General features: G+C 38.6%; 1 protein-coding gene and 1 pseudogene across 3 annotated transcripts in view; both read left to right on the top strand.

Moving 5' to 3' along the window:
- myd (mayday) overlaps positions 1 to 24,022 on the top strand; it is a 438,878-nt gene that overhangs the window by 262,359 nt on the left and 152,497 nt on the right. The window lies entirely within an intron of this gene.
- On the top strand, positions 1,265 to 2,195 carry LOC137237325 (uncharacterized; annotated as a pseudogene).

Below are 24,022 nucleotides of genomic sequence, written 5' to 3'. Positions count from 1 at the left end.
AAGGATTTAAGGCAGGGACCTGGAAATTGGTACAGAGCTATATGATATCAAAACAATTTTTGCGCATAAAAATGGGGGTTATCGGAAAAAGGGGCGTGGCACCTGCCATATAATCTTAATTTTTCAAGCTGAATATCTATAAAAGCGTTTAAGGTTGGGACCTGAAAATTGATCAGGAGATTAACGATATCAATAGCATGCTTATGAAAAAAACAGTAGTTTTGGGAAAAGGGGCGTGGCACCTCCCATGCGTTCTTAATTTTTAAGGCTAAATATCCCTAAAAGCGTTCATGGCATGTACATAGAAATCACTATGCAGATATACGATATCAATACCATGTTCACCAAAAAAAAAAATAAATTTATCGAAAAATGGGGCATGGCACCTCCCATAAATCTTTGAAGCTGAATATATATAAAAGGGTTGGAGAAGGGGCCTGAAAACCATTATGGAGGTATACTATATCAATACTCTTACTTACTTACTTAAAATAGCCAATACTCAGTGAAAATAAATTGGAGCGTAGTAGGCGGTCATTCCATTTGACAGCTTACAATATTATTTCTAATGTAATAATTGAAGCGGTAGCTTTTCGTGTTAAATAGTTTACATTTACGAAATAAAAAATAGCGAGTGTGGAGATTATAATTTTCTGACTGGTTTAAAAAAGTGAGTGAATTGGTAAAAGTGATTTAGTGTGTCGGCGAATATCTATTTATATTGGACTATATATATTTTAGTTTATGGCGGCCACCGTGGTGTGATGGTAGCGTGCTCCGCCTACCACACCGTATGCCCAGGGTTCACACCCTGGGCAAAGCAACATCAAAATTTTAGAAATAAGGTTTTTCAATTAGAAGAAAATTTTTCTAATCGGGGTCGCCCCTCGGCAGTGTTTGGCAAGCGCTCCTGGTGTATTTCTGTCATGAAAAGCTCTCAGTGAAAACTCATCTGCCATGCAGATGCCGTTCGGAGTCGGCATAAAACATGTAGGTCCCGTCCGGCCAATTTGTAGGGAAATGCAAAAGGAGCACGACGCAAATTGGAATAAGCTCGGCCTTAGATCTCTTCGGAGGTTATCGCGCCTTACATTTATTTTTTTTTTACATATAGTTTATCGTTAAATTACATCTTTTTCCTTAGTTGGGTTAGCTCATTTTTGGATTTTTCAAAGGTAAGTTAACGATTGGTAAAACCTTATGTGAGCTGTATGCAAGTGTATGATCATTTCCAATTAGATATTTGTTTAGATGCCAAGAATCAATGTGCATGGTAACATTGGTCGGAATTCTCACAGCAGAAGGAGAATACGAAATTTCAGAGCACGTAAAACAGAAAGGGAAAGTGTTATTGAGAGAATATCAGCTCGAAATAGAATGCTGGAGAATCGTGCGCACCAGTTAGAAGATGTAAACCAAATTACAATCAGGAAGAACGATTGAGAAGAAGCGAAGTTCACAATCAGCAAGAACGATTGAGAAGAAGGGAAGTTCCTGCTCGCGAAAGTGATGAAGTAATATCACAACATGCGATTATTCGACGACAACAGCGGCAACAACAAGTTTCTTTGGTGAACACTGAACGGGCAGGCTTTCGATATGAGCCAAACATTCAATATAGCGCATCTATTTAAATCGGTCAAAGTACAGTAGTTTGTCAACATTGCAATACAGTCAAATTTCAAAAAGAACCACCAGGATTATGTTGCGCGGGGGGAAAGGTTAAGTTGCCACAATTGCTTCCACCACCAGAGCCATTGTTCCAGCTGCTTTACGGTGAATCTCCCAAATCGAGGCATTTCTTACAGCACACTAAAATGTACATCAATTGTTTTCAAATGACGTCGTTTGGCGGTAAAATTGTAAATGAACAAAACTACAATCCAACGTTTAACGTTTTAATAAGCCCAATACTTGACAGAAACTGCAGAACTTTCCTCCAATTATACAGGTTCATGGGCAAATTTTTCATCTCGCTGGATCGCTATTGCCGTATCAAGATCAAGAACACAAATATATCCAAATTTACTTTCTGGGAGATTCACATGATGATCTAAATCGACGTTGTACTATCTTCAATGCAACGAAAAGAGAAATAATCGATCAATTGCAGCAAATGTTACACGAACACAATAACCTCATCAAAATGTTTACGATTTCGTTGGAACGTATGCCAACAGATGATCATAGCATAATCATACATGCGGACAAGAGACCAACAGGAACTCATGAAAGACAATATAATGCACCTACAGTTATCGAAATATCAGTTGTTGTTGTTGGAGAAAATTTGGAGTCGCGTGATATTGTCATAAAACGTAGAACTGAAAACGCACTAAAGCGGATAAGTGAGACACATCGGTCTTACGACGCAATGCAATATCCGCTCATGTTCTGTCGTGGGGAAGACGGATATTACTTAGGCTATAAGGAGATAAATCCAATGAATGTTTAGTACAAAAAAATGTTTGTTTGCCATTTCATATTTGTAATTTAAACTTTTAGGTGTCGAGACAAATAAAAATGTCAGTTCAATGAACTTTTACGCATATCGAAGGATGATTCGACAAAACTATGACAACCACTTACTGAGATATCGACGATTATTCCAACAGTATGCAGTTGATATGTAGGTTAAAGTTGAGACAGAACGACTTAATTACATTCGATACAATCAGTCGAAGTTGCGATCTGAAGAGTATGTTCATTTACGAGATGCGATGAATAGTGATGCGGATATTACAGATATTGGTCGGCTCACTATTTTGTCATCGACATACATTGGCAGTCCTAGACACATGCATGAGTACTCCCAGGACGCGATGACTTACGTGCGCAATTATGGACGACCGGATTTGTTTGTAACATTTACTTGCAATCCAAAATGGCCAGACATTACGAATCTGTTGCATCACGGTCAATCACCAAGCGATCGCCACGACGTCACAGCACGAGTGTTTAAACAAAATCTCAGATGTTTGATGGGCTTCATTACGAAACAACGTGTATATGGTACTGTTCGATGCTGGATGTACTCAGTGGAGTGGCAGAAGAGAGGTTTACCCCACGCACACATTCTGCTTTGGATGGTGGAGAAAATTACACCTGACCAAATTGATGACATAATTTCCGCTGAAATTCCTGATTTTGATATAGATCCAGAGTTGCACAAAGTGGTGATGGCCAATATGGTTCATGGGCCATGTGAACAACACGATCCATCTTCGGTTTGTATGTCGGACAATAAATGCTTGCGCCAGTGATTCGTTCGCGAGAACATTGATTTACTCTGAGATGCCTCGGTATTATACATGGAATGCATCGTCGAAGAAATGGTTACGCAGGAAGTATGGCCACCCAGTAGATGATTATCCAGGTGTTTTTTCAACTGATGCATTGGGAAGAATTTACAGTATCCATCCAAAGAACGATGATTGCTTTTACCCACGCTTGCTTCTGGTCAATTTACGCGGTTCAACTTCATTTCAATCTTTAAGGACTGTAGATGGTACCATTTGTGCAACATTTCGAGTAGCATATCAACAATTGCAATTGTTTGAACACTACAGTCACTGGAATCAAACGCTAGCGGATGCAATAGCTTCCTCACCAGCCACTGCAGTTCGTGCACTTTTCGCTATAATAATTTCGACATGTCAGCCTTCAAACCCCCGTCTATTATGGGATACGTACAAAGATGGCATGGCAGAAGATATTTTTCAACGCTTGCGACTCGTGACAAGAAATTTCGAGTTGCAAATGAACGCTGACATCAAAAATGAAGCATTAGTCCTTATTGAAGATCTATGTTTACTCATGAGTGGAAAACTATTGATTGAAGTTCATATGCCAGCGCCAAGTTGTCAAGCAAGGGATGTACTGAATCGCGAATTGGAATGCGAGCGTGCTTACGATATAACTCACTTGCAACAACAAGTACAAACAAATTTTCCACTGTTGAATGAACAGCAAAGCAGTGCGTACAATCAACTAATAAATGCTGTAGATAATGGAAACGGCGGCATATTTTTTTCTCGATGCGCCCGGCGGGACCGGTAAAACGTTCCTATTGTCTTTGATACTAGCAGCAATACGTGGTCAAAGTGGTATTGCGTTAGCTCTTGCATCTACCGGAATTGCGGCAACACTGCTGGAAGGTGGAAGAACGGCACATTCAGCATTAAAGCGTCCATTAAACTTGCAATTACACGAAAGTCCTGTTTGCAATATTTCAAAGTAATCAGCAATGGCACAAGTTTTAAAAAACTGTAAATTGATCATATGGGATGAGTGCACAATGGCCCACAAACGATCATTAGAAGCACTCGGCCGAACATTGAGAGATTTGCGCAATAATGATCGTTGCTTTGGAGGATTGATGATATTGCTGTCGGGCGACTTCAGACAAACACTACCCCTGATTCCAAAATCAACAGCGGCGGATGAGCTAAACGCATGTCTGAAGTCATCGCTTTTGTGGAGGCTTGTTAAAACCATTTCATTGACCATCAATATGTGAGTTTTGCTGCAACACGACAGAACTGCAGAGGTTTTTTAAAAAGAGCTGCTGCAAATCGGCAATGGACAAGTTCCGATAGATCTTTGCAGTGGATTAATATCGATTCCAATTGCGATTTGCCAATTTTCTTCAAGTAAGGATGAACTAATTAGCAGTGTATATCCAAATATCGCTCCCCGGATTCCTTTAACTTCAACAGATTTGCGCTTCCAATTCAAAAGTATGCAGTTCCTAGTGAAACTTGCATTTGCGATGACAATTAACAAGTCACAAGGGCAGTCGTTGGAAGTATGCGGCATAAACCTAGAAATGCCATGCTTTTCACATGGTCAGCTCTATGTGGCCTGTTTCCGTGTTGGAAAACCGTCCTCGCTATTTATTTACGCTCCGGGACAGAAAACTAAAAATGTTCTGTATCGTGCAGCCTTAAACTGAGTACTAAACTTATATATTTTTGAAGTTGTATACACAATGAAGTAGTGAAAAGTCGGTAATTTTCTATTAAAAATAATACCGGTGTAATAACAATTTTTGAACCGAAATTAATAAAAAAATCTATTTTGGGCAGAACGAAGTTTGCCGGGTCAGCTAGTGTATATATAAATACGCTACACGCAAATTTTTATACTCAGCGTGCTTTGCACACACAGTATATTAACTTTGATTGGATAACGGTTGGTTGTACAGGTATAAAGGAATCGAGATAGATATAGACTTCCACATATCAAGATCATCAGTAGCGAAAAAAAATTTGATTGAGCCATGTCCGTCTGTCCGTCCGTCCGTCTGCCCGTCTGTCCGTTAACACGATAACTTGAGTAAATATTGAGATAACTTCAGCTAAATCGGATGATAACCACGCCCACTTTTTATATATATAACATTTTGGAAAACACAAAAAACCTGATTATTAAGTAAATAATACACATCGAATGTTGAAATTTGACGTGTGGACTGATATTGAGACTCTTGATAAAAATTTTTTTAAATGGGTGTGGCACCGCCCACTTATGATAAAATCAATTTTACAAATATTATTAATCAAAAATCGTTAAACCTATCGTAACAGAATTGAATGAAAGGCGGTTAAAATTCTAGATTAGAACAACAAAAGGTTTATCAAGAGTTGGTGAAATGACATTTCCATAGAAATTTCCACATAATTGGAGCTTAATTAACCTATCTAATGTTTTGTAAATAATAATGAGAATTCTAAACCATGTGAACAAACAGCTTCTACTTTACCAAAATAACAAATTCAACATAATTATTGACATTTTAGCGAAATGTTTTTAGAGCAAGTTTATTTAGCTATTCTTATTCAAATGAATATTTCCAAATAATTGTTTATTTATAAATGTACTTCCTCCTTAACTTCGGTCTTTCTGCATAAGTTTTAAGAAATTTTTACCTCTTACTCTCCCTTCCCTTTTATTTACTCCTCATTTAACTTTTTCCTTCTCCCTCTCCGTCTTCTCCTCACTACTTTTTCACTCCATCTATCCATATCTTTTTTTTCCTGGATGTAGGGGCAGCGATATGCCCTCAAGTGGTCCACTGACACCAGTCTAATCCTGTTCGTGGGGTTTGCGAAAGGCTATTTAGTCGCCATTGCTTCTCATGTGGTTTCCTCTGCGCTCCCTTCTTCCGTGCATCAGTCGCGTCATCACTAGAAACGCCACTTTACTCACCGCAGTTCAACATTGTATGTCTCGGCACATTACGGGAACTAAATTCGTAATTAAAGGCTCCTCTCCAACAACTCTGTGTACAGAGAGTCTTTCGCCATGAAAACGAAGGGAATGAAGCATTACGTGTTCTTCGCTTTCCAATTCGGTGAGACAGCGTGGTCAGAAAGGATCTTCCTCTATCCTACGCTTATGTAGATATGCTCCCTCAATATCCGCGTGAGGTAGTTGTTTAGTTCGCCGTTCTTGCGCTTGTACCATTCATGTATATTTCGAACTAACGTGAACGTCCAGTGCCCTTTCCTCTATTCTTCCTACCTTTCTTGCCACCTAACTAATGTTCGTGGCCTTCGGCATTTCCAGTGCCATACAGATAGGACATTTCACTTGACAGTAATCTACTGGGACTTTTCGAGGTAAAACCGGGATCGCTAGATACTTTCCCTGCCACTGCCCTGAAGAGCTCCTTAAATATCAGTTTTTAGTCAATGTCTACTCCTAAATATTTTAAAAAAGGCTTTGACTATATTTCATAGTCTCCTATGATTAGGACTAACACATGCACAGTTCGCTTTGAGATCACCAACACCACTTCTGCCTTATTTCTAGCCATTTCCAGCCCCTGTCGCAAAAATTGCTATCGATTATTCTGAGAAGGTAAACAGGTGGGCCAAAGATTCGTAGCGCTGTCATTATCTGCATCCTGTTCGCGGTGTTAAAAGGATTTCTTATATCCAAAGTCATCAATGCACAGATCTTCCTTCTGTTTTGATATCCGGTTGTGGCTTCGCGGGCTATATGGACAACTGTTTGTGTTGCATCTATCGTGGATATTGACTTTCAAAATACAAACAAAGTACGGTATTTGGGGTAAAATGCCCAAAACAGTTTCACCAATTCCTGGGCATGACAGGGTGGCACCGTCGTTTCATTAGGAATAACGGAACCATTGCAGCGCCGCCGCACGACTGCCTCACTAAAGACAGAATAAAGAAATGTATAATGACCGACGAAGCGAGCAATGATTTTGAGTAATTGAATTAAAGTCCAATACAGCGCCGGTGCTAGTTCACCAGGATTTTAATAAAAACTTTTGTATACATTGCGACGCTTCGACAAATGAGGTGGGTGGAGTTTTATTCCAGAAAGATGATTACGGAAACGAATAAACTATCGCGTATATGTCGGCCAAATTGAATAAGGCACAGCGTAACTACAGCGTGACGGAGTTAGACTGCTATGCGTGCTATGAGTGTGAAGCGGCTCCGCCCTTATGTGGAGGGTCTCCCCTTCACAATAATCACGGCCCGCGCAAGCCTTAAATGGCTAATGGGTCAGAAGGAGATCACTTTTAGATTGGCTAGGTGGAGCCTGAAGCTACAAGCCATCAACTTCGATATAGCGCAAAATGTTGTGCCTGATACAATATCGCGCATGAATATGGACGAAGTAACGCCACTGGACAGAGCCTTAGACATTAGCTTTGACTCGCCATTCTTTGATACCGACGAGTACGGCGGACTGAAAGAAAACATAACGAAAGGCAAACTACCTGACCTTTGCGTATCGGACGGGTATATTTACAAACGGAAACAGCTTGATAGAGGGGGAGAACTACAAGAGGAGAAACCTGGAAGCTCTGGGTAACGTCGGAGATGCGGGCAACTTTGGTGGAAGCCGCACACCATTCTCCTTTTTCGGGTCATGGAGGAGTCCATAAAACCCTTCCCCGAATTAGAGAGAAGTACTTTTGGCTCGGCATGGTGTCCGATGTGCAACTGTGTGCCAAAGATTGCGTCGTATGCAAAGAAATAAAGACCTAAAATACCAAGGGGCAAACAACAAATTACCCAGCGACCTTTCCATCGTCTTCAAGTCAATTTCATGGGACCATATCCTCGTTCCAAGCATGGAAATGGTTTTGTGTTCGTGTGTCTTGATCATTTTATTAAATTGGTTTTTTTATAAACCTATGCCAAGAGCAACAGCTGCTAAAGTGCTTCAATTTCTAGAGAAGTAAGTTTTTCACATTTTTGGAGTCGCCGAGTTTGTACGCCCAGACAACGGAATACAGTTCGTCTCGGATATCTTCACCTCCTTATTATAAAAGTATGGTACCAAACATGTGAGGACGGCGTTTTACTCCCCCCAGGCAAACGTAGCTGAGCGGGTCGATAGATCAGTATTGCAAATGATACGAGCGTATATCGGCAAGAACCAAAAGACCTCGGACCAACATGTGAGCGATGCCGCCTTTGCCCTGCGAAGCGTGGTACACACCACCATAGGTGAGTGGCCGTACTATGCCGAATTCGGAATACTCATGATACAGCATAGCGCCTCGTTTGACGCAGAATAGGTTCCCTTAAAGATAAAGATTGTTAGGTAGAACTAGGAGATAGGCACCAAGCATTGAGGAACATAATATTTGACGAGCTAGCGCGAGCATATAAAGTAGGAGCGATCAAAAGAGGTTAGATTTAAATTTGGGCAAGTGGTATACCGCCGTAATTTTAAATAGAGCTCACAACTCACACTACAACGCCAAACTGGGCCGAAACATGTACAGTGTGTTGTCCTAACGACGATGTGCCATTCACTGTATGAACTGGGGGATAGCTCTGGTAAAGGAGTAGGGGTATACCATGCGAAGGATATTGTTTAAGCATAGGTTTCTAAATGTATCTTTGACAGTATTTAGTCGCGAACGTCCGCAAATATGATTACCAAATTATTTCTATTTTTACCATATTTGACCTTATTTATGTTGTGGGTTGTTTATTAATTTTCTTCACTAATTTATTTATGTAATTATTTATTTATTCTTGCAGTATTTAAGTTTTCGTTTTTATACCCGCTGTACTTGTACACAGGGTATTATAACTTTGATTCGATAACGGTTGGTTGTACAGGTATAAAGGAATCGAGATAGATATAGACTTCTATATATCAAAATCATCAGTATCGAAAAAATATTTGATTGAACCATGTCCGTCCGTCCGTTCGTCCGTTAACACGATAACTTGAGTAAATATTGAGATATCTTCACGAAATTTGGTACACGAGCTTATCTGGACCCAGAATAGATTGGTGTTGAAAATGAGCGAAATCGGATGCCAAACACGCCCACTTTTTATATATATAACATTTTGGAAAACACAAAAAACCTTATTATTAAGTAAATAATACACATCGAATGTTGAAATTTGACGTGTGGACTGATATTGAGACTTGATAAAAATATGAAAAAAAATTTTAAATGGGCATGGCACCGCCCACTTGTGATAAAATCAATTTAACAAATATTATTAATCATACATCAAAAATCGTTAAACCAATCGTAACAAAATTCGGTAGAGAGGTTCCCTTTGCTATAAGGAAGGCTTTGAAGAAAAATTAATAAAGTCGGTCGGTCGTGGACGAATAAAATAAGCGTTATCTTTGCAAAAAAGAGCTATATATCAATGGTATTTCATTTCCCAAATGGATTTATAACAATAAATACGAAAAACTTCAAATATTAAAAAATGGGCGTGGCACCGCCCCTTTTATGACTAAGCAATTTCAATGTTTCGGGAGCCATAACTCGAAGAAAAATTAACATATCGTAATGAAATTGTGTACACATATTTTCCTTATAGCAGAAAATATTTCTAGTAAAAAGGGACGGGATCGGTTAAAGACCACGGCAACTTAGATATAAAACAAGTTTAAAAGGGTCGTAGACTAGAATAATAAGCTATAACTTAGCAAGAAATAGTTTTGAATCAATGATATTTCACTTATCAAGTTTTACTGTAAGAGGAAATGGGGAGACATTTTTTTTTTTAAACGGGCGGTGCCACGTGTTATGTAGAAAAGTAATTTATCTGAAATGAAATGTACAACTGAAACTCACGCTGAGTATATAATGTTCAGTTACACCCGAACTTATACACCTTTACTTGTTCAATATATAATTGATCTGCATAATAAATTGATACCAAATTTGGGCTATTCTTTATTTTCACATAGGTCAGAGGGCAGCTAAGCACGACAAATTAGAGCGCGAAATTACTGCGGAAATTCACTATAGATAACTTGTAGCTTTTTCCGCAGCTTCTTAAGTATAAAGTTAAAAAAAAAGTACCTTACTTGGATTGGAAAGTTGGCAGGAAATGAGTCAACTTATCAATATAAATGTCGTCAATTAATTGCGTTCCACCTTTATATATTTATTTTTCATAAATATTTTTACAATTTCTATGTCAAAATTTTAAAATACAAGTTCGGCAAGAATATTTCTTTATATATGACAAATTTTTCGCTGATTCTTGTCCATTTATATAAAGCAAATGCTTAAAATATTTTCTTTTCTTTTTATTTTCTACTTTTTAGTACTGGGTGGAAAAGAGTAGTGCCTTATTTATTACAAGGTGACAAACAAGCTTTTACTAATTCAGAATGCATACAATAATTGTATGTATAAAATATAGTACATATCAGGGAAATACGTCAAGTTACATTAGTTTTTAAGCTACTTGAAAGTTGTTCATATATGCCAAGCGTGAATTGCTATAAGTGAGTATGTGGATGAAGTTCCAAGATTGTAGCTCAATGGTAAGTCTATTGAAATTCGATCGCAAGATTACCCCCGTTCCGTACGATATTTTAATATACCAATTCGTGCGCCACCTAACGGAATTAATTTTTCTTTTGCTCCCCTGTCACTAAATCGGTCTCAAATTTTCAAATTCTTATCTAATTATTTCGAACCGTGCGCCATCTAACGGAACTTTTTTCTTCGTTTGTTCCTTTGTCACGGAGTCTTAATCTATCTGTGAAGTTTCACATTTGTAGTTAAATGAGAAATTACTTAAAAATCGATTGCACGATTTGTATTGAAAATACGGACAAACATTGAACCGACCTAATATAAAGGAAATAAAAATAAAATAAGCAAACGTTTTTTCTACTAGATTTCAAGAATTAGAAAGCTATACAAAGAAAATCTTATTTTTTTATCCATTCGGCCCATTATAAAAAAATAACCTGCGAAGATAATTAGGGCCGAGCTTCTCTTCCAATTTGCGTCGTGATCCTATTAATTTTTTATACAAATGGGCGGGATGGGACCTACACGTTTCACGCCGACTCCGAACGGCCTCTGCAAGGCAGACGAGTTTTAACACAAAAACCCTTTTTTCTAAATTTTTTGATGTTGCTTTGCACGGGGCTCGAGCCCAGGATCTTTGGTGTGGTAGGTAAAGCACGCTACCACCACACTAGGACGGCCGCCATTATAGCTTGAAGGAAAATTTCCGGTGTGATCCAGTGGTATTGCCTGAGGATATTTATCATCCAGCACTTTCAAAATACCTGGATTGTCTCAGTTTACCGGTGCGGGATACTACTGATCTGAATGCGTCTTCTCGCCGGTTTCTATTTAGGAAGGCCAATTGATCTTTTCTAATCGATGAAGTCTCTAAGATAACTTGGTCTGAGTACGACGGAGATATTGAAGCGATCTCCATCCATTTCACCAACGTTTTACATGCAATATTTTTCAAATGTGTGCCTTTTTCCAAAACCCCTTCAGCATCTCCAGCTACTGCTTGGAGCTCTCGAGAACTTAATTGTTTAAAAAACAAAAAAACACACTTCAAGCGTGTCAAATTATCTGGTTCTAATATTGACATGTTCCATCTAGCGCCTTAAGTACAACAGGCTACAGGTAAAATGCTATAAGAATTATATGATGAATACTAATAAGCATCGGGTCTCTTCCAATCCAAAATCATTTTATTCCTTCGTCAACTCCAAAAGAAAAATTAAAGGGTTTCCTTCTGTGATGAAGTATAACGATCAGATTTCTAGTAATGACTCCGAGATTGCTAATTTGTTTGCTGACTTTTTTAAATCTAATTATTCGACTATCGCTGACTCCCCTCTGGTGGATTATCAATATATGTTACCTTCGCTTAACTCAGTGGTAATCCCATATATTCATACAGATGAGGTACTAAGGCATGTGGAAAGTCTGAAAATTGCCTACTCCAGTGGACCTGATGAAATACCATCTGTTGTGCTAAGAACTTGCGCTCAATTTCTTTGTCAACCCCTTACTTGCTTATTTAATGCCTCTTTGAGGCAAGGGATATTCCCTAAGAAGTGGAAGGAGTCATTTATAATACCACTTTATAAAAGTGGGAGTAGATCTTGTGTCACAAACTATAGAGGAATAGCCAAACTTTGTGCCATTCCAAATCTATTTGAATCAATTGCCACAAAGCAACTAGCTTTTAAAGTATCTTCGGCAGTGGACCTTTCGCAACATGGCTTTTGTAGGGGTAAGTCCACTGTGTCTAACTTGCTGGAGTACACAACCCTTGTATCCAATAACTTTAGGATGAACTGAACAGTAAGGCGTTTGATAAAGTTTCCCATTCCTTACTCCTGCTAAAACTCGATCGATTAGGTTTTCCATCACTGCTTCTCTCTTCGGTTTCTTCGTACTTGGAAGGTAGAAAGTAAACCGTTGTGTTTAACAATTGCTTGTCTGAATTTATCAATGTATCTTCTGGAGTTCCCCAGGGCAGTCACCTTGGTCCAGTGTTGTTCCTGCTCTTCATTAATGACCTCCCAAATGTTTTGAAGTGCTGCATGCCGCTGATGTACGCTGCTGATGTCAAACTGGTTATGCCCATTCGATCACCTGAAGATAGGGCACTTCTCCAATCCGATCTGAATAACTTAGTTGAGTGGTGTGATGTGAACGTCATGCCACTAAACTTACCAAGCAAGTTTATGTGTTTTACGAGGAAATCTTTTAAATCACAACAGTACTTGATAGGCGATTATATCATAAGGCAAGTCACAAACTTTACTGATCTTGGCGTTATAATGTACCCTAAACTGGACTTCAAATTACATATCGAATCATGTGTGAATAGGGCTATAGGGACTTTGGCTTTCGTAAAAAGGTGGTCAAAGGAATTCAATGACCCCTATGTCACAAAAACTCTTTTTTTATCGTTAGTAAGCCCTATATTGGAATATGCTTCCATTATCTGGAAACCGCGTTGTCAGATTCACAGCGAAAAATTGGAATCGGTCCAAAAGCAATTTTTGCTCTTTGCTTTAAATCATATCCCCTGGTATCCATCAAGGAATTTACCGCCCTACTGCAGCCGGTTAAAACTTTTACAGCTGCCTTCACTACAGAGCCGTAGGAAGATGCTTGGTGTTTTATTCATGGTAAAACTATTAAGAGGTATGATAAACAGTCCATTTCTGCTTGGCGAGGTTATGTTTAATGTTCCTTTTAGGCCCTCTCGCTATTTCCAACCGCTATATTTAATTACATGTAGATCGAATTTTCAAATGCATGAACCTCTTCGTTGTGTGTGTCAATATTTCAATAATCACTGCAATAATATTGATACTTGTGACACACTTTACAGTATAAAAAAATATATACTCACTCCCTTGAACTCATAACTGTTTCAAAATTAACATGTTAAACTCGATCTGTTATTTCTTTTGTTTTCCAAATTCGTTTGTATTTAGATTGATAAGCATAAGATTTGTCAATCTATAGATTAATATACAAATAAATAAATACGATATGATTTTGGTGGGTGGCTTGGAATTACGTCCTTTCCAACCTCCCACTCTTATCACCAGCACCATTTACTTTGGACGGGTGGCTTGGAATCAACTCCTTTCCAACCTCCCACACATCGCAGCCCTACTTATTGTGTGTTAAATATACATCAGCTGCTCGAAATCACGTCCACTCCGACAGCACTAATAATCAACTCCGTTGCTTGGCATCACAGTTCATCCCGACAACTGATTTAATAATATATATACAGATTTTATAATATGACTAGCAGACCCGACAGACGTTGTTCTGCTCTAAATTTGGTATATCTGCATACATTTTAATAAGCTTTTTCCGTCTAACTCTGCCCTCTTCACTTTTTCCTAATCATTTTATTCACTCCTCCCTCCGTGTTTTTCGCTTCATCTATCTCAACCTTCGTCTCATTCTATCTCTTTCTCAGTCTCCTTCTCTCTTTTCTCTTCTCTCAAGTTCTTCTCATTCTTCTTCATCCCTTATTGTCAGTCCCAGAGGGTGGTATGTATTTTGTTCCAGTCCCATTGCGAGTCCTAGCCCCAGTCCCACTTCGAGCCTCATTCCCAGTCCCAGTCCTAGTCCTGCTCCCAGTCCCAGTCCATATCTGGTCTACTTCCCGGAAAAAGGATCGTAAATACTAATATAGCCAAATTTATATACCAAATTTCGGGAAAATCGAATAGGAAGTATCTAAATAGGTATGTGGGTATTATTAATTCATGCCTATATTTCGGCTTCGCATGCATATTTATTCATTTTACCAGGCTGATGCAACAGCTTTCATTTGATATCCATATTACACACACATTCTAGGGGTATCCGAGTCCACGATTTGGGCTATATCTCGATACCCTAGTCTCCCAGCGGTAAAAAATTTACTCTGTACTAAAGCACACATCAACAGCTTCAATTTGATACCATACCATATTCTATAAACACATTCTAGGGGTCCCCGGGTTGATTCGGCTCAAACTTTTTTTTAAGTTGCTCGCACGAAATAAGGAAATATCTGTGTCAATATTTCCTCGAAAATTTTTTTTCAGAGATCTGCATGTGCTCAGAATCGATGGGTAAGCAAACATGCCCCCATTCGAAATGCTATATCTTTGGTTCCACTCGTCGTATCTTATTAAGTTTTATTTTATTTTGAAGGTAACAATATTTGCTTTATAAAATATTTAATTTTAAAAAATCAAAATAATGAAGAAAAAATGAATATTTTAAATAATTATTACATACTGTTTTCCCTAACGAATATTTTCGAAAAATATACATAATATGGGATACACTTTTGTCTAAAAACCCCTTTTTATTTTAAGTTTGAAACTTTTGTGGTTCAAAATATATTAACTAATTTCTGACCTGACCTGGAGCAACTTGCTTACATTTACTTGCAGCAGGTACATACGTCCTACAATTGTATATAGCCAACGCCTGCCTGTGTATGCATGCATGGTCAACTTTACTACACATACATACATATATGCACTTGTAAACAAACCTACAAATTAATCACTTAGCAGGTAGCTAGTTTTACGAAATTATTATTTATGTCAGAATTAGTATAAGTACAATCTTACATCAGAAAACAGAATTAAATTTTATTTAAATGTAGAAACATCGTTCATTTCCTTAATTCAGAAAGTTCTTGTTTTATTATTCCGAGTTTTAAATAAATATTATTAGGAAAATGCCAAAAGTTAAATGTTTTAATCCATTTCATTTGTTGCTAAGTGATTAGTAGGTTTATTTACAAGTACATATATGTATGTATGTTGTAGTAAAGTTGACCATGCATGCATACACAGGCAGCTGTGGGCGGCCCGACGGAGTACGCCGGTGTTCTTATTTTAAATAGCTTGATTTTTCTATTTAAAAAAATAATATTTAGGAAAGGTTTTATTTGTATGTATTTAAGAAAATCAATGTTTAGAACATTTCGGAAAGATCCGTGGTTTTTGCCTCAAAAACTCGCAGAGCGTTCAAAAATTTTCTGGAGTAGCTCTTTGCATAGGGATTGTCCCTCGTTCACTTACTCCAGGGAGTATTTGAAATTGGTACTGCTGCGTCTGCCGAAAAGAAATAGAGATACATGTAATGGTCACACTTTTGTCTGTATATCTCGTACAAAGCGTAGTTTCACCTGGGGTTAACTCCTAATAATCGTCGCGAACACAATTTATTTAAATAATTTGTGGCTACTTGACGGTCACGCACAAAGGCGACTTACGGTTGCTATTATTGGTCTATTAATACGAATGACTCTCGTGACACACGGCGCATCCAGTTTTTTCGAGCTACGAATTCTCGATGATTAAGAGCTACAATTCCCGATGTGCGAACAGTAGCAATCCCGACCACCAGTCGCTACGACGCCTCCTGACCCTCACACCATATGCCAGAACAGAAGCTCGAACTCATATGTACCTTCGTCGACGTCACTTTCCTAGAAGCTCTAGGTATAGTTCCGAAGACTTTCTAACGGATGTGTTTGTCGCGCTATGCTGCCGAGGTACACCAGAGAAACACCACCCCCCCCCCAGCGGGTTAGGGGGTTAGAATATACCCGCGGTAGGTATGCCTGTCGTAAGAGGCGGCTAAAATACCAGATTCAAGTGGTTGTGTAGCGCAACCTTTTCAGTTTGCCAGCGCAATATATAGCTTCTCCAAACCCAATTGTCAACCTCACCTTCGAGCGGCGAATCACGTTTCACTAACAGACGAGGCTCTGGCGACCCCAAGCTCCTCATGGAACTTGTGGGTGGGGAAGGAGGGATGGCCTGAATGTTTAATGTGGCCATATAAATCGTTCCCAAGATGGTCGGGCTAGCATCTTAATGGAGCTGTGTTACCGGAGCGTACCGGATCTGTAACCGGCAAAGGACCATCACATCGATAACACTCCCAAAAGCCTTCGGGGAGCAACCCTCTCGCTACAACAACAACAACGACCTGAGAAACGCCCTGAAACGTTAGGGAGTGACTATTCGGCCAAGGGTGCCGCCCTCAAAATCATGAGAAGTCTAAGTGGATGTCATTGCGTAAAGAAAATCGTATAATCATCGGCTCATCTACATAATTAAAATTTTACAAGGACCCTGGATACAATTTTTAAAATGTAGACCAAAGTTTGCAGACGTTTGTGTTCACAACAATCAATAGTCTTCGTTAAATCAAAACGATATTTTGGAATGTATGACCGCGTAGCTTCAGTTTTCAGACTAGGTCGACTGTCCACTACGTTAGGGTAGTAGCACACACGGTCATTAGTTCGACTGTCTTGGGAAAGCTTTTGCTTCACCACTTTGCGTGTTCTTGAGAAGGACAAAGCCTCACCTGGTAAATATATGTGCCTACATATTCACATTTGTAAAAGGAGCCGTAACGCGTAGGTTATACTTAAACTTGGTTGATAGGCTATAATCAATGTGATTCACTCCAAGGGACTAGTTTTGGATAGGGCCGCCAACTTTAGGAAATGTCAAACCGGGAGACTTGGGTGTTGAAGGATGAAGTGTGAAAATCAAAATTAACATTTCAGACGCTATTGTATAGTTTCGCAAATAAACAACTGATGTTTAAATGTGAGCCCAAGTAATTTTTCAAACCCTTCTCATACGTACACATGTTCTCAACTTAAGTTTGAGTAAGAATCATTTCAAAGGAGTTTTTATGCCCCTAGAACCTACTAAAGGATTTTGCATCACTGATTTCGCTTATTCGCAATGTAAATTTTTTTTTTAAATCGGCACCTTTTTTTTGGTAATTTCCTTTTTTTTACAACTTGAGGACAATTTGAAAACATGTTCTCCGTGGGTCATTTTATTTGAATTCATTGTTAATTATTAATTTTTGAAAAAAAAAAACATGTAAAGTGAGCATATAAATTTATTATAAAACTTTTCTTTTAGTGTTTTGTTTTAATAACTTGGTGAATTGGGTGATGCAAAGAGAAAGAGTTAATTTTCACAACTAGTTTCTTATAACTGGCAGTGATGCGCATCCGGTGATACCACTTTCGACCATATCCGACCAATATTCGACATGAACAAAAAATGGCATAAACAGTCTTAAACGAGTAGAAAATACAGTAACGCGCCGGAGGCCGCCGCCGCCACCGCGTCGAAATTTTTGACATTCGCCGGCGGCGTGCGAAAACGACTAAAATCGGCGGCGTATATCTCTATTGGCTATATACAATTGTAGCACGTATGTACCTGCTGCAATTAAATGTAAGCAAGTTGCTCGAGTTCAGGTCAGAAATGAGTTAAAGTTAAAGTTGCTCGATGTCAGGTCAGAAAGTTTCCAACTTAAAATAAAAAGGATTTTTTAGATGAAAGTGTATCGCATTTATATATATTTTTTTCGAAAATATTCGTTAGGTAAAACAGTATGTAATAATTATTTAAAATATTCATTTTTTATTCATTATTTTGATTTTATAAAATTCAATATTTTTTAACGCAGTTATAAAGCAAATTTTTTTACTTTCAAAATAAAACAAAAACTAATAAGATACGACGAGTGGAACCAAAGATATAGCATTTTGAATGGGGGCAAGTTTGCTTACCCATCGAATCTGAGCACATGCAGATCTCTGAAAAAAATTTTTTTTTGCGAGGAAATCCTGATATATGTGTTGACTTAAATTGCGAAAAGATTCCAACAAATAAATTTGGTGTCTTTTAAAAAAGTGAAAGTTTTTTTTCTACAAATCCATACGATTTGTAAAATAATGACCCATAAACCCGATTCATATGAAAATGCCTGAATTTCAAAGCTGCAAAGTAAAAGCATTCCATATGAAGCCAAGGCACTTCGGTATGATATTTAAATTAACACTATCAAATTTCCAAAAAAAAAGAAAATAAAAAAAAAAATTTTTAATAAGGGGACCATTAAAGTTCTTTAAGCATTTAAAATATATTTTTTTTCAATTTAAAAAAATTTCAGTGTACATATATTTTTGTATATGTATTGTGATTTGCACCTCAATATAAACATTTTTGAACAGCCCTGATGATAACTTTTGTTGAACTCAGAAAAAATGATAAAAACGGAATTTGTCATTGAGGAGTTTTTCTGAACCCTGGCATTTGCATGCGACACACTTCCATTAAATATAACCAAAACTTTTATTTAATCGAAATCAGCAATATTTATTTATAGATGATACACAAAAATGGAATATGTCGTCATTTCGACTGCTGTGTGCTACCGTTTCGAAAACGCCCTATCTCAGCATAATTTCAAAATGCTTTGACGTGAGTGCGTGGGGCATTTATGAAAAAAGTTTTGAAATGAGGCGTTTGGTTGAGATACGGCGATATTTCACTCAACACCCATATATTTAACACTCCATATTACTATTACAATTTGCTCACAACTAGTTTTTTATGTCAAGAAAAAATTATTATTTATCGAAAAATAAAAACAAAAAAATTTAAACAACAATATATCGACTCTCTGATTTTTGCGAGTTCCTCGTGTCTGTTCTAGCAAAACAATTTTGTTACATATTTGCCGCGAATCGGGGCAGAACAACATTTTCCATCTCTCGTGGTTTGTAAAAAGTTTCGAACTTTTGAATGACTTAAATCTGTATATAGATGCGGCAATTTTCCCTTCTTAAATAAGGCGATCGCACAAAGTTGTCCATTTACAGCGCCTGGTGCTCCAGAACCTGCAAAATACGCATCAGTTTCATGACCTCCAGCGCACATCATTCCTGGTTCTACAACGATCTTTGCCCCCTTGAAAAGATCTTCACATTCGCCCTGTGGTATTTTATATGTGACACTAGTTCGGAGTACTTTATTCGCAGTCTTTTCAGCTTTATCTTCACCCCATCCACTAACCATTATTTCTTTGTCCGCTGTCAATTCAGAAGAGCATAGTTGCAATTCACTAATTGTAGGACTCTGTTTAAAGGGTATTTCAACTTCAAGCACTGATATATCCATATAGCCTGGTGAGAAACTATATGTATATGTATATTACAATGGAATAAATATTGTATCCACTTCGCGAAAATTTTCTGTTCCATATAGTTTATCTGATCCAGCTGCAACGGCGATCTCCTTATTTAATTTATGCACGCAACGCGCAGAAGTAACCACCGTTTTCATAGAGATCAATGCACCAGCGCAAATATATTTTGGTCCAGGTTTAGTATAAATTGTTACCAAATAGGGGCTATCCGTTATTTTCGAAGCATTGCCCCTTTTTTGTGCACAGGTAAGAAGGCATCTCAGGACAAATACGAGCGCGAAATATTTTAGTAATTCCATTGCAACTAGTTTTTAGCCTTTCCCACCGCTGTTAAGTACTAACTAAAGCAACATAAGTTTTTTTTGGCGCTATTTATACATTATTGGGTCGTGTCAGAAAAAATTAGCAAACGCGGTAAAAGTTCCTGCTAAAATTCTAGACTATTAGGTTTATCAAGAGTTGGTGAAATGACATTTCCATAGAAATTTCCACATAATAGGAGCTTAATTAACCTATCTAATGTTTTGTAAATAATAATGAGAATTCTAAACCATGTGAACAAACAGCTTCTACTTTACCAAAATAACTAATTCAACATAATTATTGACATTTTAGCGAAATGTTTTTAGAGCAAGTTTATTTAGCTATTCTTATTCAAACGAATATTTCCAAATAATTGTTTATTTATAAATGTACTTCCGCCTTAACTTCGGTCTTTCTGCATAAGTTTTAAGAAATTTTTACCTTTTACTCTCCCTTCCCTTTTCCTTATCCTTTTATTTACTCCTCATTTAACTTTCTCCGTCTCCGCACTTCTTTTTCACTCCACTATCTATATCTTTTTTTCCTGGATGTAGGGGCAGCGATATGCCCTCAAGTGGCCCAATGACACCAGGCTAATCCTGTTCGTGGGGTCTGCGAAAGGCTATTTAGTCGCCATTGCTTTTCATGTGGATTCCTCTGCGCTCCCTTCCTCCGTGCATCAGTCGCGTCATCACTAGAAACGCCACTTTACTCACCGCAGTTCAACATTGTATGTCTCGGCACATTACGGGAACTAAATTCCTAATTAAAGGCTCCCCTCCAAAAACTCTGTGTACATAGAGTCTTTCGCCATGAAAACGTGGGGAATGAAGCAATACGTGATCTGCGTTTTCCAATTCGGTGGGACAGCGTGGACAGAATAGATCTTCCTCTATCCTACGCTTATGTAGATATGCTCCCTCAATATCTGCGTGAGGTAGTAGTTTAGTTCGCCGTTCTTCCGCTTGTACCATTCGTGTATATTCAGAATTAACGTCAACGTCCAGTGCCCTTTCCTTTATTCTTCCCATCTTTCTTGCCACCTAACTAATGTTCGTGGCCTTCGGCTTTTCTTGATATCTCCAATGCCATACAGATATGACATTTCACTTGACAATAATCTACGAGATAAAACCGGGATCGCTAAATACCTTCCCTGCCACTGTCTTGAAGTGCTCCTTAAATATCAGTTTTTAGTCAATGTCCACAGCTGAATATTTTAAAAAAGGCTTTGCCTATATTTCATAGTCTCCTATGATTAGGCCTAACACATGCACAGTTCGCTTTGAGATCACCAACACCACTTCTGCCTTATTTCTAACCATTTCCAGCCCCTGTCGCAAAAATAGCTACCGATTATTCTGAGCAGATAAGCAGGTGGGCCAAAGATTCGTAGCGCTGTCATTATCTGCATCCAGTTCGCGGTGTTAAAAGGATTTCTTATATCCAAAGTCATCAATGCACAGATCGTCCTTCTATTTTGATCTCCGTTTGTGGTTTCGCGGGCTATATGGACAACTGTTTGTGTTGCATCTATCGTGGATATTGACTTTCAAAATACAAACAAGCCACCTGGGCTTTTTAGGGTTTGCTGCAGACACTCACTGAAAAAAGCAAGATTTGCTTCAAGGAAGTACGGTATTTGGGGTAAAAAGCCCAAAACAGTTTCATTAATTCCTGGGCATGACAGGGTGGCATCGTCGTTTCATTAGGGATAAGGGAACCATTGCAGCGCCGCCGCACGACTGCCTCACTAAAGACAGAATAAAGAAATGTGTAATGACCGACGAAGCGAGCAATGATTTTGAGTAATTGAATCAAAGTCCAATACAACGCCGGTGCTAGTTCACCCGGATTTTAATAAACACCTTTTTATACATTGCGACGCTTCGACAAATGAGGTGAGCGGAGTTTTATTCCAGAAATATGATTACGGAAACGAATAAACTATCGCATATATGTCGGCCAAATTGAATAAGGCACAGCGTAACTACAGCGTGACGGAGTTAGATTGCTATGCAGCAGTGTTGAGTGTGAAGCTGCTCCGCCCTTATGTGGAGGGTCTCCCATTCACAATAATCACGGCCCACGCAAGCCTTAAATGGCTAATGGGACAGAAGGAGATCAGTGGTAGATTGGCTAGGTGGAGCCTGAAGCTACAAGCCATCAACTTCGACATAGCGCAAAATGTTGTGCCTGATACAATATCGCGCATGAATATGGACGAAGTAACGCCACTGGACAGAGCCTTAGACATTAGCTTTGACTCGCCATTCTTTTATACCGACGAGTACGGCGGACTGAAAGACAACATAACGAAAGGCAAACTACCTGATCTTTGCGTATCGGACGGGTATATTTACAAACGGACACAGCTTGATAGAGGGAGAGAACTACAAGAGGAGAAACCTGGAAGCTCTGGGTAACGTCGGAGATGCGGGCAACTTTGGTGGAAGCCGCACACCATTCTCCTTTTTCGGGTCATGGAGGAGTCCATAAAACCCTTCTCCGAATTAGAGAGAAATACTTTTGGCTCGGCATGGTGTCCGATGTGCAACTGTGTGCCAAAGATTGTGTCGTATACAAAGAAATCAAGACCTAAAATAGTTTTCAAAAGCCACCAAGGGGCAAACAACAAATTACCGAGCGACCTTTCCATCGTCTTCAAGTCAATTTCATGGGACCATATCCTAGTTCCAAGCATGGAAATGGTTTTGTGTTCGTGTGTCTTGATCATTTTATTAAATTCATTTTTCTTAAACCTATGCCAAGAGCAACAGCTGCTAAAGTGCTTCAATTTCTAGAGAAGTAAGTTTTTCACATATTTGGAGTCGCCGAGTTTGTACGCCCAGACAACGGAAAACAGTTCTTCTCGGAGATCTTCACCAGCTTATTATAAAAGTATGGTACCAAACATGTGAGGACGGCGTTTTACTACCCCCCAGACAAACGTATCTGAGCGCGTCGATACATCAGTATTGCAAATGATACGAGCGTATATCGGCAAGAACCAAAAGACCTCGGACCAACATGTGAGCGATGCCGCCTTTGCCCTGCGAAGCGTGGTACACACCACTAAAAAAAAAAACCACCGTAGGTGAGTGGCCGTACTATGCCGAATTCGGAATACTCATGATACAGCATGGCGCCTCGTTTGACGCAGAATAGATTCCCTTAAAGATATAGATTGCTAGGTAGAACTAGGAGATAGACACCAAGCATTGAGGAACATAATATTGGACGAGCTAGCGCGAGCATATAAAGTAGGAGCGATCAAAAGAGGTTAGATTTAAAATTGGGCAAGTGGTATACCGCCGTAATTTTAAATAGAGCTCACAACTCACACTACAACGCCAAACTGGGACCGAAACATGTACAGTGTGTTGTCCTAACGACGATGTGCCATTCACTGTATGAACTGGGGGACAGCTCTGGTAAAAGAGTAGGGGTATACCATGCGAAGGATATTGTTTTAGCATAGGTTTCTAAATGTATCTGTGACAGTATTTAGTCGTGAACGTCCGCAAATCTGATTACCAAATTATTTCTATTTTTACAATACTTGACCTTATTTATGTTGTGGGTTGTTTATTAATTTTCTTCACTAATCAAGGTTTGAAACGAGCTCAAGGCCAGAACAATAATTTTTTTGTAATGATTATTGTTTTTTTTATTTTTTCTATAATTGAAAAATTTATTTTGTTTTTGGAATAGTAAGTAGAAAATTATCCAGCCAACCTGCCAAAGCTGCGCAGTTAGATCCATTTCGAAGGGCGCTAAGCCTTCATCATCAGTACGCTTTAGGCACGCTGCTACTTCTGTTCCTTCTTACCAACTATATTTATTCAGCGTTGCGCCATCTGTTGCAAGACACTGATAATGTTGGATTTTGTTTATTGT

The sequence above is a fragment of the Eurosta solidaginis genome, chromosome 1 (assembly GCF_040869045.1).
Source record: "Eurosta solidaginis isolate ZX-2024a chromosome 1, ASM4086904v1, whole genome shotgun sequence".
Taxonomy (NCBI): domain Eukaryota; kingdom Metazoa; phylum Arthropoda; class Insecta; order Diptera; family Tephritidae; genus Eurosta; species Eurosta solidaginis.
Note: the sequence above shows the minus strand (reverse complement) of the source record. Positions and strands in the feature narration are given on the sequence as shown.